The sequence below is a fragment of the Sinohyriopsis cumingii genome, chromosome 16 (genome assembly GCF_028554795.1).
Source record: "Sinohyriopsis cumingii isolate HCF-2022 chromosome 16, ASM2855479v2, whole genome shotgun sequence".
Lineage (NCBI taxonomy): Eukaryota > Metazoa > Mollusca > Bivalvia > Unionida > Unionidae > Sinohyriopsis > Sinohyriopsis cumingii.
Window position 1 is genome coordinate 38,027,001 of NC_142976.1, and position 22,593 is coordinate 38,049,593.

The window sequence follows — 22,593 nt, forward strand, 5'->3', positions numbered from 1 at the left end:
TATGTCCCCGGGCGCCAAGGTACAGGGGCGCCAAAATGAGGCTTACAACGTTACATTATAATAAGTAAACAAGGGTAATATTCAAAAATGTGATTAAACGGGGAGGGGGCTGGGGCGCCAATTTTATAGTTCGTCCCCGGGCGCAAAATATCATAGCTACGCCTCTGGGTATAATAGAGACCCCCCCCCCCCGAGTTTGCCACAGAGCGCTCGTGTAATATACGGTTTAATACAAAATACATGATTGTGGGCAGGAATATACAAAATTTGGTCGATATACATGATCGTTGGTATCTATTCAAACGAGGGCCATGAAATACATTAGCAAATTCCTACAGTATTTTAAGGCAGGCGATTACGAATTATTTAAACCACGTTTTTCATCTGTCACAGATTTTATAATCATTTTGAAGTGGCTGCTTTATCTCGAGGAAAACGAGCGGTAAGTGTTATACAAAACAAAATCTTAATAGCAATTTGATCACTTTTGCGTCATTTGACAGTAAGAATAGTAATAAATAGAGGATAATTTCTTTTCCTACGTTAGGCCTAATACCTGATATGTTTTTTAGTGTAGTACACACACAAAAAACAACCCCAAAACAACACTAACAACATTTTAAAAAACCCACAAAAACGAGTGCCGTGCCGAAGCCACGGGCTAAAATGCTTTATTATCATTTTTTGTTATTTATAGCATCAATCACAAATTGAAATATATACAGTATTAGCGTTGGAAAAGAAAGTTTTCTTTTTGTTATATTTTTTTTTCTCACCCTAGCGAAACACTTTCTGCAAATGACCTTAATAAAGAAAAATAATAAATTAACCTAAACCACTTTGAATGTCGACCGTATCTTTTATTTACACGGCATCATGCGCGGAAGAAAATACCAACTGAACCGGGATTTCAGACAGCAGATGAATTGAAGTTGATTCATTGAACATCATTAGCAATTGTACAATCAAACAGATGCAACAATGAAAAGTGGAACTATGAAAAATCGAGAATGTTAGATTTGCGAAGGATTTATTCCGAATCATTGTCTGCTAATAGAGAATTCATGTCAGTTGCTGTGTCGGCGATGCCCACACAGCGCGCCGTCCAAATGTGAAGTTGCGTTTTGCTGACAGACATAACACTGTGCCATAATTTATCTGATGGCATGTAAAGAAGCTGCTTAAATTATAGTATTTAAAAGTTTCTTCATTTTGTAAGAGCTCAAGAAATTAATTCTGGTTTGAAAGACAAGATGACGGTAAAACTCAGAAGACGTAGCTGTACAGTACCGTTGGTGTTGGAGACGTCATAATAAAGGTAACTGCGTTAACTTCGCTTTTTGTTTGGTAATTTGTTGGATATTATCTTTTGCTGATCTTCTTTGAGCTTGGAGTAAATTTTACATTCTGAACATTTTTATTTGCACTTATCTGCTTAATATGTATTGCTGGGATATCATATAGAATATGAAGTCAGTATAATGGTACTATATTACATATTTGAATGATAAAAGACTGGTAAATGATATAATGATAAACTACAAAATAAATAATTTGCCCAATATCCCAAATATGTTAATTAAAACAAACATTGAATGTAAATTCAGATATAATGAGCAGTTGTAAGAAGTAAGAAATAACATTTTATCCATTGAACCTGTTATGTGTTATCATCATCAGTTTTAAAATAAACACATGGAGACAAGTTTGCTTAAATTCTAAAATTAACACACACACACACACACACACACACACATGGTATTTTAATCTAATACAGAAATGGTGACATTGATATATGCAGACCAATAGTTTTTTTCTTCTACAGATATAAATTAAAAAGCCTAATTCTGAGAGTTTCACCTACAACATTCATGATGGGAAAGGGCCACTAATTAAGAGCTGACATATGTGGAAGAAAAATACCATCCATGTTGAAAAGGGCTAGAGGTAATGTGAGAAAACATAATTTATCAATCTTATTTAACATTATTGTTGATATTTTATCTCAACTGGTCAAAAGGCTAAGTGGGTTTATGTAATGGTCCAGAGTGTGTTATTTATTTCACATCCCCTTCTGACTTTCAACAGTAAGAAATTAGCTACTTTGGAGTCCATAGTTCTGATCAATTTGTTTATATAAAACTTGGTTTTGGGCTTAAATCAACATCTTGGATAAATCTAATAATGAGCAAAATCCAAGTATATACATGTGATCATGTATAAGATTAGTTGAGTTTTTTAACCAGCCTAAAAGCCATACTTCCACAATATAGGCTAAAATCATTAAGTTGTCCTTGAAGTTTGATGAGTGTTAACCATTAATAATAATAAGGTGATCTTTCATCTGAGTATGTTACCACCGCATGCAATATTTATACATGTAGTGCAGTTTTTACTAAACGTAGAATACATGCTTATATAAATGAGATCTAGATTGAAGAAGTGAAGATGCATACAAATACATGAGGTTATAACCACTACTGCTGATTCAAGTTTGATCATGCTTGGCCATTGGGCTTATAGAGTCAAGTTTCACAATGATGCTTATTATGAGTGTGATAAAGGTATGGTAGTGAAGTGACCTTGCATCTGATTGGCAGAGTTTCTTATGATTTGCACAACAGTGTTTATGATCCAATTTAGATCTGACTTGTTTAATTATTTGCTTGTATGTCTGAGGCTATAAGCAAAATCTATGCATATAATGTGGTGGTTCTACATCTCACTAGCCATTCTTGCTACTGCTCTTAAAACTATTTCTCATTAATTTCATCAGACTTGGTGAATAGATTTATCTCATCAAGATATAGCAAAAGAGCAATTTTGTAAAAAAAATATTCATTCATATTAAACTCAAATTCTGCATCTGATTGGTTGACCTTGCAAATACTATAAGGGCTCTATTTCTGACAAAAAGATTATTTTGATCTAATGTAGCAGAAATGCTTATATGATCAAAACATTGAACATATTTGATGACAAATAAGAAATAGTTTTTCATGCAAATTTGATAAACATTGATAAATCGGTTCATATCATTAAAAGCTTGGAAGAGTTTGATTACATGCGAGACCATCACATATTAATCATTCTTTATTTAGAGAATTATTTTTGTCAGGATTTAGTAAAATATGTAAAATCAATATGGACTGGTTTTGTTATGTACAGCAACACTAGTTGTTTACTGAGTACTGAGGGAATTGGAGTAAGGCAAGGGTACATTGCAGTAGGTAACCTGGTTGACTTGATAACAGGATTTTAACACAAACATTTTTATCAGGAGTCTAGCATACTAACCATTGATTCACTGCAGATCCTGCCCCCATTAGTTACCTTTTAATACATAAAGCATTTGGGTTTTTTATGTCACAAATCCCATAGGGATTAAAATTAACATCATGGGTCTCACTGGATAGTTTCGTATTTTGACATCCCTCTAATTTTTAAGGTAGAAGGCATGAACCTAATTATCACAAGCCTAGCATTTATAAATTTACACATAAGCTAAATCTATAATGTGGTTCAGATTTACTTTGAGTTAGGCATGGAAATAGGTTGGCTTGTTGGTGACTGCCTGTCACAGTTAGATGAGCATTGGAGATCATATGCGTAACTTAGTCTGCAAATGAGCTGCCGACTTTTATTTGTGTCTGCTACAGAGGTAAATATAAAAAAATCTTGATGGTAGAGGGGTGATGAAAAGTATGCTAATTTGTTATAGTACTAGTGAACTTTATTCATGCATAAGGCACATACTGATTCTTTTAGTTGCCTTGTCACAGAAAAATATTGAAAATAGCTATTTCTAGTAAAAAATGAATGTAAAATGTACCTGCATCCTTTGACCCTACCAGAACCAAACTAAAAGCTCAAATTTGTGCAGCTGCTTTTGCTCATCACAAACATAATTGGGAGTATAACTGCTAACCCTACCCTCTAGCACACATTTCATTCATTCATTGGATTAAAGTCACGTGCACCTTTCGGTATGTGCGACTGTTTAGTTTGTACACGTTTGTGTACTTTTTGAATTTAGCGATTAACTTATACAATGCCCCCAAGCAAGCAAGCCGAAGCCCAGGTGCCCCAAAAGGTCCCGCCCAGGCTCTCGTCGCTGCAACCTTCTCCATCGTTGTACTCCGTTGGTGGTCTGTTTCTGCATCCTGCATCTCCTTCCTCTCTCATTTCAGGCAGTAACCGAAGCACACCAGCAGCAGTATTATGAAATTTTTGTTGCAATCAATGCCCAGTTCCCTATATTTATTGGGCTATTCCTGTACTATCTTGCCAAACATGTGATTGTCACATACGCTTCAGATATTCCTGAGTTGTGAATTTTCCTATCTTTTGTAAGGTCTATTAAATTTTGTGTACTTTGCGTACTTGAATTTTCCGAAAATTTTTTCACATCTAGTAGGCTTTTAGTAGCCCTTTATTTTGTTTTGGAGATCTCAATTTGGTTAAGTATTTCGTACGTGTGGCTTTAAACCAATCAGTGTGTTTCAGGGCCAGTAAGTTGTTGGTCAAAAGAGGGCTTTCGTTGGTCAGAATGAAAGCCCTATGTGGTAAAATTTGTTTGTAAAAAAGAAAAAAAAAAAGAAAAGAAAAGAAAAAAAAGGTGGGTAGGGAGTGTGTATGCTATATTTGTGTGATGGCTATAGACATTTTTGTTCGTTTTTCTGCTTTTCCCACATATCCCGACAACACACATTCACACTCACTTTCTCATTCACACTTATAAGTAGATGTGGGGGGGGGGTGGCCTTATTTCTTTTGTTTAATTTCGGGAAGGCAATTCTTTTCATACTGGGGGGTGGGGGTGGTTTGATTATTTGAGGCATACTCTTTTCATTGTTTCTGCCTTCATTCCCCAAGGTCTGCAAGTGTCCTGTTCTTTCTTCTTTTACTGCCTTAGGACGTTTAACTTCATTCTGTGCCTTTTCCTGCTCTTCTTTATTTCAGCTCTTTCTGCCTTATCCCGTGTCCGTTTCTGTTTTGGTCTTCTCGTCCTTTTGATACTGCCATGTTCGCCGTGAGATGTTTTCTTCGAGGGAGGTGGTTTGATTGCCTTTGTTTCCCTTCGCTTTGACCACTTGGCTATTTACCTGTTATTTTTGTTTAGCTTAGCTATTTGTGATTTATTTTAATGTATATTTTTTTTATTTTTATTTTTTTATATTTTTTTTATTTTTTTTTGATCCTACTAGCATGCCGTTATAATTCCGAAACAGTGATTTTGTAATATTTTGTCCTTATCTGGTTTTTATTGTTCGGGTTATGATCGGCTGTGCCAGTCTGTGAACCCACGATACCGAGCCGGCCGTCACAATTCCCAAACAGTGATTTGTAATATTTTGACTGGTCTTTGATTTACTTTTTAATATTTTTTTTTTTTTCCTTTTTTTCTTTTTTTTTTTTTTTTTTTGAACCTACGGGGCCTAGCATGCCATTATAATTCCAAAACAGTGATTTTGTAATATTCGTCCTTATCTGGTTTTTATTGTTCGGGTTATGAGCGGCGGTGTCAGTCTGTGAACCCACTAGCCCGAGCCGGCCGTCACAATTCCCAAACAGTGATTTGTAATATTTTGATTGGTTTTTTTCTTTTTTGGTTCGATCTTTTAGGTTTATTGGTTTTAATTTCTTTACATGGTCTCTCTTTATACCCAACCCTTCATTCGGTTTAGATTTGTCCCCTTTTGCCTATTTTGTTAATGAATGTCATGATGTTATTATAGGTCATTCCTATGTTATTGTTTTTTGCCACAAGTAACTCCGGGTATGTCCACCGTTCTCCTATTTGTTCCTGTTGAGATTTTAGTTCGGCCCTTTCCTGGTTGTATTTGGGGCATATATTTATTAAGTGTGCGATTGTTTCTGGAGTTGGGCAGTAGGGGCAGTTTTCGGTTGGTCCCCTTTTTATGTGTTTCCCTGCGCATCCTGCCAATAGTGTTTTACCTGTTCTTATTCTGTTTATTATTGTTATATCGTATGGATTTTTGAAGGTCGGACTTTCGACTTTTCTACTTACTTTTTTCATCATCGTGTGTATTAGACTGTTTGCATCCGATTTTTCCCATAGCTCTTGCCACATGTCATTGATCTTGTCCCATGTTATTGATTTCAGTGACGCTGTATGCTATATTTTGGGCTTTTGGTTCGTTTGTGGCGTTTTTTGCTTCTGCATCTGCTTTGTCATTGCCTGGGATTATGGATGTGAGAGGGTATCCATACGAATTCAACGTGTTTGTTGTTTTTTTCAATCTCTTTAAGTAGCGATCTTGCATGATTAATCATATTAGGTCTGCTCTTGGATTGGTCTGTTGCTAACGATTGTAGTACACTGTAAGAGTCGCTTAGAATGACTGCCTTAGTTGTGGGGTATGTTTTGACGTATGTTAATGCCATTAGTATTGCCATGAATTCTACCGTGTATATAGCGCATTGGTCTGGGAGTCTTTTTCCAACGGCGACATCTAATTTTGGGATCACTATCCCTGCTGCAGTTTTATTTGGATTTTTGGTTTTTGATCCATCTGCGAAGATTTGCGTGTATGTCTCGTATTTGTTGTCAATGTACGTTAGTATTGATGCTCTTAGTCCTATCGGGTCATTTTGTTTTTGTCCTAGTTTACGTAAGCTAAGATCTATTTGTGGTGTGGGACAGGTCCACGGGGGGTCTGGGTAGTACCTTATTTTTTCTGGGTTGATATTTGCGATTTGAAATTTCCTTTTTAATTCTATAATTATTTTCCCACTAGGTATTTTTTTATTTTTTCCTTTTGTATCGAATGGTTTGTCGCATGCTAAGAGGGCTTGTAGCGTGAGGTGGTTGGGTTGGTGTGTTGATATTCGAGTCGAGTATCGCAGCATCAATTCCTTCCGCCTTAGGTCTAGCGGGGGTTCTCCTACTATTATTAAGATATCTTGTGTGGGGGTACCATTTAGGACGCCGGTGCATACCCTTAGCGCTTTTGATTGGACTGTGTCTAGTTTCTTTAGTAACGTGGCGTTCGCCGCTCCATATACCTGGCAACCGTAGTCCAATTTTGCTCTTATAAGTGCTCTATATAGGGTAACGAGTGTTTTTTGATCAACCCCCCAATTCACCCCTCTGAGGTTTCTGTGGAGGTTGATGTCTCGTTTGCACTTCGTTACGAGTTCTTGGATATGAGCTGCCCACGTGAGTTCGTGGTCGAATACCATACCTAGGAGTGTCGCTTGTTTTTCGAATTTGATGGGTACCCCCTTTAGGGTTAAGTTTGGAGTGGGTGGGGGGTGGCCACCTCCCGGATTGAAAACTATGCCTACTGTTTTTAGAGGTGACAATTTAAATCCCCATTTATCTGTCCAATTTCCTATATCGTTTAGTCCTTTTTGTAAGTGCTTGGTCGTTTCTCTGCTGGCCGGGTTGCCAGTTTTCCATACGGCGCTGTCATCGGCGAATTGGGATAAGTCAAGGTGGTTGGGTTTTACCGCTGTTTCCAGGTCGTTTATCATTATATTAAATAAAGTTGGGCTGATTACGCTTCATTGTGGCGTGCCATTTTCCAGTTTGTATCGTTCGGAGTAGTCTTGTCCTAGTCTGACTTGTATCTTTCTATCGGTTAGGAAGTTAGCAATAAATTTGTATATATTGCCAGTTATTCCGTATGGTTTAAGTTTACTTATCAGTCCCTTAGTCCACATTAGATCATATGCTTTTTCCATGTCTAAGAAGATGGCTGTAACATATCTGGATTTTTAAAATTTTTCTCTAGATGCTAATTTGACAGCGGTTTCTAGTCTCATGAGTTGGTCTATTGTGCTTCGGTAGTTGCGAAACCCGCTCTGTGTATTAGCTAGTAGTCCTTTGCTTTCTAAATGGTATTTCAGCCTGTTGTTTACCATAGTTTCCATTATTTTACATATATTGTCTGTTAGTGATATGGGCCTGTATGATTTTATATCGCTTGAGGGTTTTCCAGGCTTAAGAATCGGGACCACTACTGCCTTTTTCCATCTTATAGGTATGGTACCGGTTTCCCATATTTTATTAATGAGGTTAAGTGCAATTGTGACAAGTTTTTTGGGTAGGTTCTTGTACATTTCATACCCCAAAGTATCCTCCCCGGGGGATGTGGTCTTTTTGCCGGCGAGGGCCTTTCTCCATTCGGCTTCTGTAAACGGAAGGTTTAGTGGGCCGTCATTATTTCCTGCTTCCTTTATGTTGTCAGAGTTGCTTTCCTCAAATTGCCTTTTATGATTTTTAAACTTATCCTCTAAGTTGGTATTGCTACACATGTTGGCGAAATAGTTTGCGAATAATTCTGCCTTATGTTTGTTGTTTTGTCCAGGTATGTTGGGGGTTATTGATTTAGTTTTGCCTCTCATTTTTTTAATTCTTTGCCACACCTCCTTCGATTTTGTGTTAATATCTAGTTTTGAGCAGAATTCTGTCCATGAGTTTTGTTTAGCTATCATAATAGTTTGTTTGGCAGTATTTTCCTTTTCCTTGTAGTAGTTAAAGTCCCTATTATTTTTAGTTCTTTTGAATTTGTTTAGAGCTCTTTTTTTCTCTTCAATTGCTATTTTACATTCATTATTCCACCAGGGCACCGTGGGTTTGGGTGCTACTCCTTTAGTTTTAGGAATTGTTTCTTGGGCCATTGTGTTAATGGTTTCTATTAATTTGTCATTAAAGGTGTCAATGTCCCGGTGATATATGGTTTCTGGGTCGATTGAGTCACCTATCTGTTTGAACCTAATCCAGTTGGCCTGTTCGTATTTCCATCTTGGTGTGAAGGACGCTTTATTTTGAGGTATTCTAATTTGTATTTCTATATTTATAAGGTAATGGTCACTTCCCATAGGGTCACTTTCATCAACTTGCCAATCAGAAATGCCTGTTAATCTTGGTGTGCATAGAGATAGGTCTATTGCTGATGTGTGGCCTGTTCTGTCATCTATCCGGGTGTGCATTCCGTTGTTTAGAAAAACTAAGTTGCATTTTTGTGCCCATTTTTCTACAATTTTTCCTTTAATGTCCGTCTTTTGACTCCCCCATAGTTCATTGTGCGCATTGAAGTCCCCGCATATTACCACCCATTCAGCAGCAGAGGGGGCGAATCGGACATTTTGTCCAATCGTTATTTTGCTTAATTATTACTTTCTGCACTCAACGATCTAGTGTCGTCAGCGCCTGGTAAAAAAAAAACGACGACGTCGTTGGGGGATCGTCGCGTCGTCATTTGGTTTAATTAACACCTTCTGCGCGCCGATCCCCAGTGTCGTCAGCGTCCGGTAAGCACATCGACGACCGCGTCGATGTCATCGCCCCCTCTGCTGCTAAGTGGTTATTTACAATGAAAATTATTTACAACTAACCGAATATTTGGTCAAGTCCGATACGATATCGTGTCCGAGGATCATGTAAATTTATCGTTACAAATCCATGTGGGGTCGACTGAGCATGACTAAAAAAGTTTCGAAAACCATTAAAGTCCATGTCACCGCCACACCAAGTTTGCCAGATATTTCGTAGCGTGTGTGTATCAACGCCGTTGAATACAGCAAGAATATTGCAGTTATCTCTGATTACTTTTGGAATCTGAGTGTATCGTTGAGTGACATATATCACGTCAGTGTTTTTATGCCTGCCTCTGGAAAATATCCTAGCTGGGTTCTTTTGATTGTCTAACATAACATCATCGTACACGACTAGATTGTTAACGTCGCCATCAATATCATCAATACCCGGTGCATCATTGATATCCGTAATAAACTCAATAACATTCTTTTTAGCGATCGCTGATGCATTCTCGTTGAAATCTTTCAACACCTCGTAGCATCGTTGATCATCTACGCTAGGAGCAACCAAATACAACTTATCCCACTTCATCCATCTCATTATTAAATTGAGTAACAATTGCGTCTTGCCGGATCCAGATGGTCCGATGATAATCATCCGGATCGAGTTTGGTAACGCTGCAACATGCTTAACTGGTTCTCTTGTTTTAGTCGCCGAAAAATCAATTATATTCATATCTCTATACATAAATTATGGATCTATATTGTGTGAAGTGTAGAGTGCGTACTGGCACAAATGATATGACAACCGTTACGACAAGAAATAACAGATCGGCGCTTACTGGTAAGTGTGTACAATGCGGTACAAAGAAATTTAGATTTATTTCTATTAGACCCGGAGATGTTTTTAAAAAAAGCGAGGAGGTGACATCGCAGCCAAATTGGCAAAACTCCCCGGAACACCGTGGGCAAAGTATCCAGGAGAAAAACACCTCCCAGGATATAACTACTGTGGCCCCGGAACACGATTAGATATTAGACTCGATGATCAAAATCAGCCCAAACCCGGTGAGTATCCAATAAACGCTATCGATAAGGCGTGTCATGCTCATGATGTTGCTTACAAAAGTAGCGATCTGCAACAGCGTCATATCGCGGATGTAAAATTAATTCACGCGCTAAATGCTATTCCTGATAAATCCGTCAAAGAAAAATTGGCCTCATGGTTGGTAAAATCGGCTATGAAAGGTAAATTAATGATTGGAAGCGGAGCTTCTGGCGCTGGTAATTGAAAACGATAGCGTTTATAATAACAACATGGAATCCATCTATTATTCTCCGAGAGGATACTGGAAGGGGAAGGCCGCAATTGGTAAGCTTGCAAGCGCTGCAAAGGTAACAAAGGCCACTGCGGCTAATTGGTTATCCAAACAGGCTATATGGCAAATCTATCTACCACCGCCTAAACAAATCAACTTCTCGCGCTTTGATGTCAGCGTACCTAATGAAGTTCATCAGGCTGATATACTATTTCTGCCGCATGACAACGGTTACAAATACGCGCTAACCGTAGTTGATGTTGCGAGTCGATACAAACAAGCGGAACCATTGAAAACAAAGTCAGCAACTGAAGTAGCCGATGCGTTTGAGCGGATTTATCGAAGAGGTCCTCTGCGCTGGCCAAATCTATTACAAGTTGATCCTGGTAGTGAATTTCGCGGCGCTGTTTTATCAACGCTGAAACATCATAGCGTCGCGATACGACGAGGTCATACTGCGCTACATCGTGATCAGGCAATTGTTGAACGATTCAATCGGACTCTCGCTGAACGGTTATTTGGATATCAATACGCGAAGGAATTCATCCAAGAAAAACGATCTCGTGAATGGGTTAAAAGGTTGCCAGGTGTAATTGCAGCGTTAAATAACGAGATTACCCGAGTAATCAACATGAAGCCCAGCGACGCGATTAAATACGAGTATATACCCGGAAAATTAAAAATAAATAGCGTTTCTAAGCCGATTCTTGGCGATGTCACTGTTAGATATCTATATGAACCAGGAGAGCTTGAAGGCGGTAAAAAAAGGGCTACCGATCCTATTTGGAGTGTTACCACACATAACATATCAACGATAACACGATCAACTGGTAGACCACCGATCTATAGACTGGATTCAATTGCTCCTCAGCGCGGATTTACACGCGAGCAACTACAAGTGATACCTAACGATACTCAATTACCCCCGCGTGGTCTTAACTAGCGCCGTTGCGTCTATTACACTCAAGACAGGTCAACCTCACATTGTTTTTGACATGACCGAGACTGTTATCGATCCTATCCACGGTAAATTGGCGAGTGTCTTTATCCGAATAACGCCAACTCATTATACAATTGCAACTCGCGCAGTGATTATTCTGTTGTTGTCGTAGCGAGATTATTAATTCGGCATCAATATCAAAACGCCGCTGTTTTTTTTTATCCTGTTGGCGGTAACCCGAGAGTTTTCTATCAATGACGCTTGCATCGATGGTGACTTTGTCGCCGGCTTCGTCGGTGGCTTCGTCAATAACAATTCTTCGAAGCTGATTTATCCTTCGTACTCTGGACACTGCAAGATAGACTAGATTCGACCATTCGATGCGATTATCAACTATCCAAACAATTGTGTCCGTGATGGTTAGTCCCTGCGAGGAATGTATTGTTGTTGCGTATCCTAGCGTCCACGGGGATTTATCAGCACGTAGCGCGTCCTCGACGACGCTGATATCAACGAGCACGATATCATTCAGCACGAGAATTTGTTTTTCTGTCCGGCCTGGAATTTCAACTTCAATGTTCTGCCGCCGTGTGTCCGCGGGTCTATAACATAACGGCACTGGACGCGTTGGAAACTTTTCCTTATGCAACGTAAACAACTTCCGCTGAAGTGTGTCTCTGACTATCTTTCTACTCGCTACAATCAAATCGTTTGGTCTCCATGTTTCCCAAAATTCATTTAACGGCGTTTCCGGAATCACCTCGCGAATTATTTCACATTGAATTCTATCCGGCTGTAATCTGATTAATTTCTTAACCTCGCGCAGTTGTTCATCAAGTGCTCGGTAATCAGTATCGGTTTCTTCATAATAGTCCACAAAACCCCTTAACCAATCATGTGGACCCTCGCCGACAAATGGTGGTGGTTGGCCATGGTCCCCACACATGATTACCGCTGTATTCGCGCGCAGCAACCACTCAAGAAACATTTGTAAAGTATCTAACGAAACAGTACATATCTCATCCCAGATGATAATGTCGGGAATAAATTTTTCACCCATTCGATCAGGAGTCCACTCACCGCCGCTGTATCGAAAGAAGCTGTGATAAGTAACGGCGTCAACATTTCGTTGTTTTATCTCTCGCGCTAGTCTATGAGTCGGTGTAAGCACGATTATACTTGCCCGCGTTCGAAATAATTCAATTGCCCGAGTCGTCTTTCCTGACCCGCCACAGCCGCTTAAATAAACCGTCTTGTGTCTACAAATTGGATCAGAACACGATGGTGCATTAGACCATTCTGACAATTTATCACCGCGTAAGTAGTTGTTCTCAACGGTGACATCTGCTGACGGGGAATAATCGCGTCGTATTTCATTTTTAATTCTCCATGTACCCCAACTCTCGTCCGGACTAGTAAACTCGGCTACGTTTCCCTTATACGCTACGTCAACATAAAACGAATCAACGGCTACTCTAACCGCGGTATCGGGGAATCTATTTATCATCGAGAATAAATTGATAGCGGCATATCCCAGCATAGACGCCCTCAAATGTGGATACGCCGGGCTGTCTCCATCGCTGTAGGTAACAACTGTACCCAACCTCGTTCCATTGGACAAGAAAGCTGTTTTGCAGTTCACGTATCTATTTTTTGCCACTGTGTCCTTGATTACGAAATCATATTCTGCGTCATCTATAATCAGCCGTGAGCAATATCGTTTGTAGTCGTGGTTTTTTCCACCTTGTGTGAACTTACCAATTATTCTTCTACCGAGATCTTTTGCCTCGCGGTTTCGTTGGTTAAATATCCTCCTGGACCATTCGATGATATATTCCTCGTCGGCATCAATGTTTTTTCTGGACTCGTCAATTATGCTATCTAGACACTCCGGTTCTGGTAACCAGACTTCAGTCTGTGCCCGGTATGATATAATCGCGTCACTGACAATCAACGAAACTAGCATGCTACAATCAATCATATACCGTAGCAGCGCTATTGGCAGCCATCTCTTTTCAGCCATGTGTCTACCGATCCAAATATAGCAACAGCGATGGAGTCCTGCCGCGAATTCAAATGATACTATGCGAGCGAATCCGGTTAAATCAAAATCAGGCAGTGGTCCATTAATAGCAACACGAGTCATTTCATGACTGGGGTGTCCAAATCGTCTAAAGTACTCAGCGGCGGATCCATACCCGAGAAAACTCGCTGGATAACAGGCAACCATATCAACCGAGATCATAGCGTCGCGGTTGTATTCAGTGTTCCATAGTCCACCGTGATAGTATTCCAAACAACTGGATTGTACATCCGGTAGAAATTCCCTGCGCGTTGGTCTCCACGCATTTTTCCTTGCTGCAACATGAGCTACAACCGATGGAATCGTAAAACAATTTGTTAGCAGTTGTTCATCATGCTCCTCAAATTCTATGGCGGTTTTTTTCATCCTGTTGTGAAATGCTTCAGTGCGATATAATTCACCGTTTGGTCTTACAAACTGATCAAAGGTATCCGCATCGTTTTCAGCGCTGCGAAGTAACCACATTGATACAGGGTCGTTTTTACACAAGTAGGCAATAGCATCAAATAGTTTCCTCTCCGCGAGAAAACCGTCCTTGGAGAATTGTTCTCCCAGGAATTCTTCGGGTATATACTTTACTGTTCTATCCCGTGGAAATATTGTGATCACGGGCGTCCATGCGTGTTCGTTATGATCAATAATTTTGATTGGGGCTCCCTTCGATTTATACTTCGATTCGTATAATACTTCACCGGTTATCGTTGTAACGGTTATTGGAAATCTCAGCGATGTTTCTAATCTCGCTATGTCGCTGATGGTTGCTCCACGCTCTTTTACGGTTAGTTCCCACTGGTTGATTTTGCTACGTCGTAAATCAGTCAATTTGTTTCCTCGACATGCATTTGTAAAATGCTCTATTATTCGTTCTGCTACACAATTTATCCCAGTTGACTGTTTCATCGGTTTCAGTTTTCCGATATCAGGTTTCTTATTTAACGGGTATATTCCATAAACAACTGCTGTTTCAGGATACGCTCGTTCATAGTATGGTTTGTCAATTCCGGTTAACAACCCCGGCTTGGAGTCGCGGCTGACAGTGACTGTTTTCTTGTCGCTGAGAACTGGTTCAAATTTATCACGCATGATCCAATCGCCTGATTCCACCCGGACAATGAATTTTACTCTGAAGAAATACTTTTTACCGTCAAGTTGTGATATTATCATTGCTGCGCGGTTGTCGTTCATGGTAGCATCAACAACACCATCAATTCGAAATGTTGACCAACTATGAGATGCACCATCACGTTTGAATTCATTGATACAATCGCGTATTTTATTCAACAGGGTTTTATCGTTTATTAACGCTTTTGGTGTGTCCTTGAGGACTCTATCGAGATTGAACTTAATATTTTTCCAGGGCTTAATTACTGCTAATCTCTCAAACTCATCCATATAATTAAAACAAGTATTTAAATGAAAGAATATAGTATAATGAATCACTGCAAATGGTTGATGATTGGGTCGACAACCCCGTGCAATAAATCATGTAGAGGTGAATTCTGCGGGTATCATTTACAAAGCGTTCGTAATGGTTCTCTTGGCCCCCTCCCGTGCTTGGTTTGCCACGTCGGTGTAAGAGGAAAATCACAGTTGTGTATCAATTGTGGCGGAAAGCGATACAGGGAACTAAAACGCTATTATGACAAGCGAATTAAAAACGCCGTCATCAACCCCACCGCCGACTTCGTCATCAAAACCCCCCAAGACTACGTTGAAAGATTCATAATTAAACCAAATAATAAATTAGACAAGTAGTATTATTATACAAATGGACCAAGAATTTCAGCCGCATCCCCTGCTCGTCAATTACGAGGCATCTCGCGACGGTATTGTTAGAAATCGTAGACTGAAGAAGCCGGTTGGATGGAAAAACAATCACGGGTATTTAATGTTTACTGCTGGAGGGAAAAAATATCTCTGTCACAGAATCATCTATGAATGTTTCCACGGATTGATCAAAGATAGTCTCGTTATTGATCACATTGATTCTAATTATCAAAATAATAGACTGTGTAATCTGCAAGCCATCTCTCAGAGTGAAAATAGTAAAAAAGGCCAAACTGGTAAATACTCAAAGAAAGCAAAACCCGTAAAGTCATTTGATACAACAACTCACGAGGAAAAAATATTTCAGTCGATGAATGAGGCAGGAAAATATTTTGACATTTGTATCGCCTCAATACAATTTGTTGCAGAACGAATATATCAAACAGCGATCTCAAAAAAGACGGGTCATAGAATTCGATTTTCATATATAACATCAAAGGGAGATAACTCGTTTTGTGATAGCGTCGCATGACAAGAGTTACGTCCCTTGAAGTCTAATTAATGTTGCGTCCCTTGAAGTCCAATTAATGTTGCGATTAATTAATCATTTTACGATGAAAACTAATGAAATACACGCTATTATCTAACAGCTGTATTCTTTTTTTTAATGTTTTATTTGAGTATTTGGTTTCATTTAAATGCCGTGAAACACCATTAATAAGTATTTAAGGATTCAAACGATTCAAGGGAATTCAAATTAACACACACCTTGTGACTGACGCCGCTGTATTAGTCACTTTATATATAAGATGACTCGTTATAAGCCTGGGGCTTTCGAAAGCCAATTCAACTAATCAAAACTAACCCACGCTCTTGACCCGGGCGTGTGGTTGTCTTTTGTTTACAATCATGCAACCGGGTTAATTTAATTGGGTTGCTTTTGATTGGTTGAATTGGCCGTAGAGTTCCGCCCCGCCGTTTTATGTTTGTGCTGTCTTGTGCCGTCCCATCATCCATCAATCATTTCATTATAAATATATTCATCCTTAATTAAGTACATGTAGTGATGTCCCCCAAGCATATCTTCTGGGCGGTCTACGATGACGTTTGTCACCCTAGGCCTCCCTCCCGGAGATGTATGCTTTGGGGTTCCAAGATGTGAATGTCCTTAATTAAGTATATGTATATGCCTGCAATCTGCCACAACACTCGAGTGGAGATCTACGGCATTGTACTGTCCATACAAAAAACGGGGTCAAAAATGGCCCCAATAATTTTATTAAAATTTTTGATATTAGAAATAAGATGTTTTATAAGAATAATGAATATCGAAGACATCAATAATATATTAACTGAGATTTCAAAATTAAAAAATCAAGGAATTGAATTATCTGATGGTCTCGACAGTGAAAAAATATTATCCGATTATGAGATTATTAACGAACAGTCGAAACGGGGGCGTTTTACCCTGGCCCGCGAGTATTTTTTTATAAAACGATTACAACATACGATTAATGAGAACCTGTACCACAATGACGCAAATGCATTCATTGGACTATTTACTGCCGTTGAAATAATACGAAAAAAACTCGGACGTGTTTATGAACGACGCCGGGAGATTTCTAGTAAGATCAAAAACATTAGAAGGATTATAGACGAAAACTCCGTGGAGCTCCCGATGGTACACTCGGTGGAAAATTAGAAAATTGCGGATCAATTTACAATAATGGTAGGTGAATCACTTACTACTCGGCTAGCCAGAGAGCGGCTAGCAGCGCTTAAAAAGTTTATACCGTTACGAGACAGGGTGAGAGAGAAACTTCAAACGCGACAACAAATGCAAACCGATTTTACTGTTGGAAGCGAACAACTCTTTGCCCCGGTAACTAAAGCGACTAAGGATGTTACAGCGGCAACTGTACCCGTTCTTGGTGCGCTTGAAAAGATAGCGGCAGAGACAAAACAAACAAAAAGGTCTTTAGAAACACTCCCTGCAAAAATAGCGGCTGCTACAACACGGAGGCCACCACCACTCGCTATAACCGAACCACAAGAACCTTATGTTACAATGGCCGACGAGGAAGAATTAGGTGCTACTGCGAAAGAACCAGAAGAAGAAATACCCGAAGAAACACCCGAAGAAACATCGAAAGAAAAAAAGAAAGAGGGAAATATACCCCGTAATGTTCTTAAAAAGTCCGCAATAGATCAAATTAGAGACATCGACGACGATGAAGAATTAGTTAATTTTGTTGCTACAACATCAACTAAGAGCATTCGAGATGAGTATATCAATGAAGGTTACAAGAAAAAAATAACCTCGACGGAGAACTGGGCAAGAATAGTGTATTTAGCGAGTAAACATAGAGAAGCATTACCACATCGTGGTGATCCCGATTACGATAAATTCCTCGAGAAAGTTAAGAGTAGAACACCAAAAAAAGGAAAAGGATACCCTGTTGGTAAAGAATCCTACGGCGTTACCTGCCCTAATAGTGTTCTCAGTGATATATCACGGCTGGAAGTACTAATTGGAGGAAAACGAGCCGGAAATAACTCTACGGAAATAATCAATGAGGCCGCTGATATTTGCAAGCGGTTATTTGCAGGCGGTATTATGGACATTAATGCATATCGAACGCTCATAGACGAACTCGTGGATGATTAATTGGAAAACTGGTGTTTTTAATAAGGATGATCATACACTACAACCATGATAAACCAGTACTCGTCTACTTGGTAAACTCGCGATTGCCTGTTTACCGCGCGTACTATGGAGATGGTCTCGGTAGCACCATTGCGGGGTTATTTACAAGAATGGCTCCAAAAGTAGCGCCGTTAGCCAAACAATTAGGAATGAAGGCTATTGATGTTATTCGTGATAAGGGTATTAGTGCCATTGGAGATGTTGCCGGAAGGGCGTTTTCAGCCGCGCGGGACAAACTAATGTCATTGGTGAAATTCAGGAGAAAAAAACAGAAACCACCGGTAATGCCATCAACGACAGTGATGCCTGCAAATGTCAGTAAAGTAATAAATAACGCCGTGGAAGAAAAATTAGAGTCGTTGGCGACGACTTCGCCATCCGCCGATGCGGCAACCAACGCGCTCATGAACGCGATAGCGGGGAGTGGTTTAAATTCAAAGAATTTACGACGAAAAAATCGCAATTGAAAACATCAACATGATAAATAATAGAATGTTTGCGCGTACCGCTGATCCCGCGTTTGATATGGACGCCCCAGTACGCAGGGATGATTCTGTCCGTGATTATCAATATTATTCTTATTATGCAGCGCAACCTGACCTACGATCGCGAATTGAACTTCAAGTCCAAGATACCAGTAAATATTTTTTGCCGTGTGAAGCGTTTATCGAAATCGAGGGAGAACTCGTGACAAATGCCGCCGATAATGCACCATACGCAGATGACCATCGTGTTCGAGTTGGCTTCGTCAACAACGGTATCATGGCGTTATTTGAGAGCGCCAGATATCTTATTGACGGGCGAGAAATTGAATCAATAGAACGCGAGGTTGATGTTGCAACAACGATAATTGGGTTGGCGAGATACTCGGATGATTATACAAGATCGGCGGGCCCATCTATGATGTTTTCGAAGGACACCACCAATAACGCTGACCATCTTCAGTACGTTAACGTGCTGACACCACGAAATACCGCAGCTGACCAGGATGAAGCAGCTAACCCAGACCGCAGAGCAAAACCAGGTGACAATTTCACTGTTATAAAAAGCACCAACAATGATTTCAATCTAGGATTCGCAACACGAGTAGGAATGTTGCAAGGACCACGCCGAAAGTTTTCATGCGCGATTCCACTCCATCACATATTTGGATTCTGCAGAAATGTCAGAAAAGTTATCTATGGGGCTAAGCATACAATCGCGCTGACGCGAAGGGGCGATGATAACAATGCAATATGGCGTGCTGCTGGTGTCGCCGCCGGTAAAGTCATTTTAACTAAAATGGCATTGTGGATGCCGGTGCTGACTCCATCAGTTACCACGGAAGCACGATTGTTAGCATTTATGGAACAGGGAGGGAAATCGCTGTTGAGTTGGCTAGCGGTAACAACTGATGCTAAAGAGGATAACGTCGCCGATACGTTTACATGGCACCTGGCGTCAAAACAGGGTGTTTCAGCCCCGCGTCATATATTCATAGCGCTGCAGAATAGGGAACGATTGGGCAGTCAAGAACGCAGCCATATGATATTTGATCGATTAGGAGTCATGGAGGTTTCGCTGAGAATAAACGGGCAACAGGAACCATCCGAGGATATACAGCTTAATTACGGCGACAACCATATCGCACGTGTGTATCATCGATTGCTGTCGTATATGGGTCGTGATCAAAACGTCGACACTGGTTTGCAAATATCACAACTTGATTTTAAAAACCTGTATCCGATTTATTATTTTTCGCTGGAACATCTTGATTTAACGAGACAATCCGTCGTTGATATACACTTCCGAGCTCGTATAGCCCCGGGTGGTGTTAATTATAGAGCGGTTGCTGTCATTCTCAGCGATAAATCAATGCTGTTGGAAGGCGTTGGTGGACGAATGAGAATCGTTGATGCACCAGTGGAAAACATGTAATTGAAAACACAAACGCGTTTACAATAAAATGTCGTATAGTGTCGTCAGTGTAGAGTTGACTGATGGTCAAGTCAAGAAATTACGATCAAAGTCGGCTAAACAATGCGGAACCACAATAACGCTGAAGCCGTCACAGATGGCGGGTGGTAATCATAAGATATCGTTGACGGCGCGTCAAATAAAACATTTCAATGATGCGATGAAGAATAAAAAGGGTGTTCAAATAGATTTTTCCGCCGCAGCAATTAAAAACATGGAAAAGACCGGTGGGATATTTCCGCTGTTAGCTGCGATTCCAGCGTTGATTGCCGCGGCCGCACCAGCAGTGGCTAAGGCGGCGGCGTTGGGGGCCGTTGGTACCGCGGCGGGAATGGCATTAAAGAAGGCAACCGGGAAAGGCTACAAAAAAAAACGACCCGTGGCCGGAAAGGGTCTAAGACTACCGGGAACCCCGTATTCATGGTATTCGGGAAAGGGTCTAAGACTACCGGGAACCGTTTATTGACTCGGGAGTCAATGACTCCTGAGTCTATGACTCCAATGTCTAATTTTGATTTAATAGACGCCGCAAACGCGCTAGCGATAAAAAACTTCAGAGGTGTTTTTATGAGGGATCAATTACCGGCGGCACCAAGGAATATTGAAACCGGCATAATTAACCTCGATGGGTCCTCCGGAGCGGGGACTCATTGGGTTGCATACGCGATCGATCCGCGTGCGATCGTCTATTTTGATTCATACGGGTTAGCTCCGCCGAAAGAGTTCATGCGGTATATCCGGGCGTGTTCAGCCCCGGCGTGTTCAGCCCGGGTTTTTTATTCCACGCTGCCAACACAGCAGTTAAGTGACCCACCGATATGCGGCCGTGAGGTATTGAACGTACTCGCGGCGATTTCATCATCGCGAAAACCACCTCATGTGGTTGTAAACGAATACACTAGTGGGGTCGTAGAGGCCCGGCGGGTTAATTAGAAACATCGTTTTTTTCTACAATAACGATGATTGATATTTGGGGACGACCGGTTTCGGCGCTGAAAGAATCCACGGAAACGGCCGCCGCCGACATAAAAAAACTAATTGAGGATGAAATCGCTGATATGTTAAATTTAATCAGTGTTGACCCAGGCGAAATAGTTGTATTTCAAGACCGCCAGGGTAAATTGAAATCCGGTAATGTGTCACTGAATGATGTTTTAACACGACAGCGTGATGCCGCCGAGGACACTATCGCGTTATATACCGGCGACGGACGACTCAAACCGGGTGAACATATATCGGCGGTAACATTAGTCAAAGACGGTTTTATAAGGTTGGATAGATCGGTGACCGAACTTGACGCGCAGGTGAAAAAATCTGTCACCGAGGTGAAAAAATCTATCACCGATATACAACTCACTACCGCTAGTTTTTTCGGGACCCCGGCGGTAACCGAACCAAATCTTGCAGCAATAATGGGTGCTATTTTGGATTTTGCAACGCTGTCGGGCCAATTTGTCTCGTTACGGAAAAATGTTAACAGGATCGATGACAACTTTGATAAATTCTTTGGTAAAAAAAATACCAGACCGGATGAGATTACAACAACTATAAATGATATCACTGCGTATGGACAGGAAATAAAAACAATCAAACTTGATGTTGCAGAGAACAGAAATGGTGTAGTAGTACATGAGCGGGAAATAGAAATAATCGGCGCTAATGTTGCAAGGATCATAAATAATGTAGACTCGCATGGACGGAAAATAGAAACAATCAAAACTGATGTTACAACGATCATAAATAATATGGACACGCATACACAAGAAATAGGAATAATCAAAACTGATATTGAAGCGAACAAAAAGAGTGTAGACGCGCATACACAGGAAATAGGAACAATCAAAACTGATGTTGAAGCGAACAAAAAGGGTGTGGACGCGCATACACAGGAAATAGGAACAATCAAAACCGATATTGAAGCGAACAAAAAAAATGTAGACGCGTATTGGCGGGGAATAGGATTAATCAAAACTGATGTTGCAGCGAACAAAAAAGGTATAGACGTACATACATATGAAATAGGAACAATCAAACTTGATGTTGCAGCGAACAAAAAAAGTATGACCGAGAATACACGGGAAATAGAAACAATCAAAACTAATGTTGCAACGAACAAGAATAATATAGACGCGAATTTGCGTAGAATAGAAATAATCAAAACTGATGTTGAAGCGATTAAAGACGGACTACCGAGAATAACAGAGCAACTCGAAACTAATATTGAAGCGAACAAAAAAAATGTAGACGCGTATGGAGGGGAAATAAAAACAATCAAAACTGATGTTGAAGCGATTAAGGACAAACTACCTAGAATGACAGAGCAACTCGAAAAAATGAAAACACCTCATGGGATCATCGGCAGTGGCGTATACACGGTTCAATACGGATCATTCGATTGGACTCCTACGCGTAATGCAATAGATGTCACCGCAATTGTTAAGGGCATTTATCGATTGACATTGATTTCGGCGATGCAGTTCAGTATATCATCGCCGAGTTCATCCGGGTTTAACAATACAATATCAACAATCAT

The 22,593-nt window shown here is 40.3% G+C and overlaps 1 long non-coding RNA gene across 1 annotated transcript in view; it reads left to right on the plus strand.

Annotated features, from left to right (window-relative positions):
• Window positions 1–918: 918 nt before the first annotated feature.
• The window catches only part of LOC149780235 (uncharacterized), a 37,629-nt gene continuing 15,954 nt past the window's right edge, over window positions 919–22,593 (plus strand). Inside the window, exons 1-2 of the long non-coding RNA XR_016415032.1 lie at window positions 919–1,318; window positions 1,826–1,947. This is a non-coding gene — a long non-coding RNA (uncharacterized LOC149780235). The remainder of the gene's footprint in view (window positions 1,319–1,825; window positions 1,948–22,593) is intronic.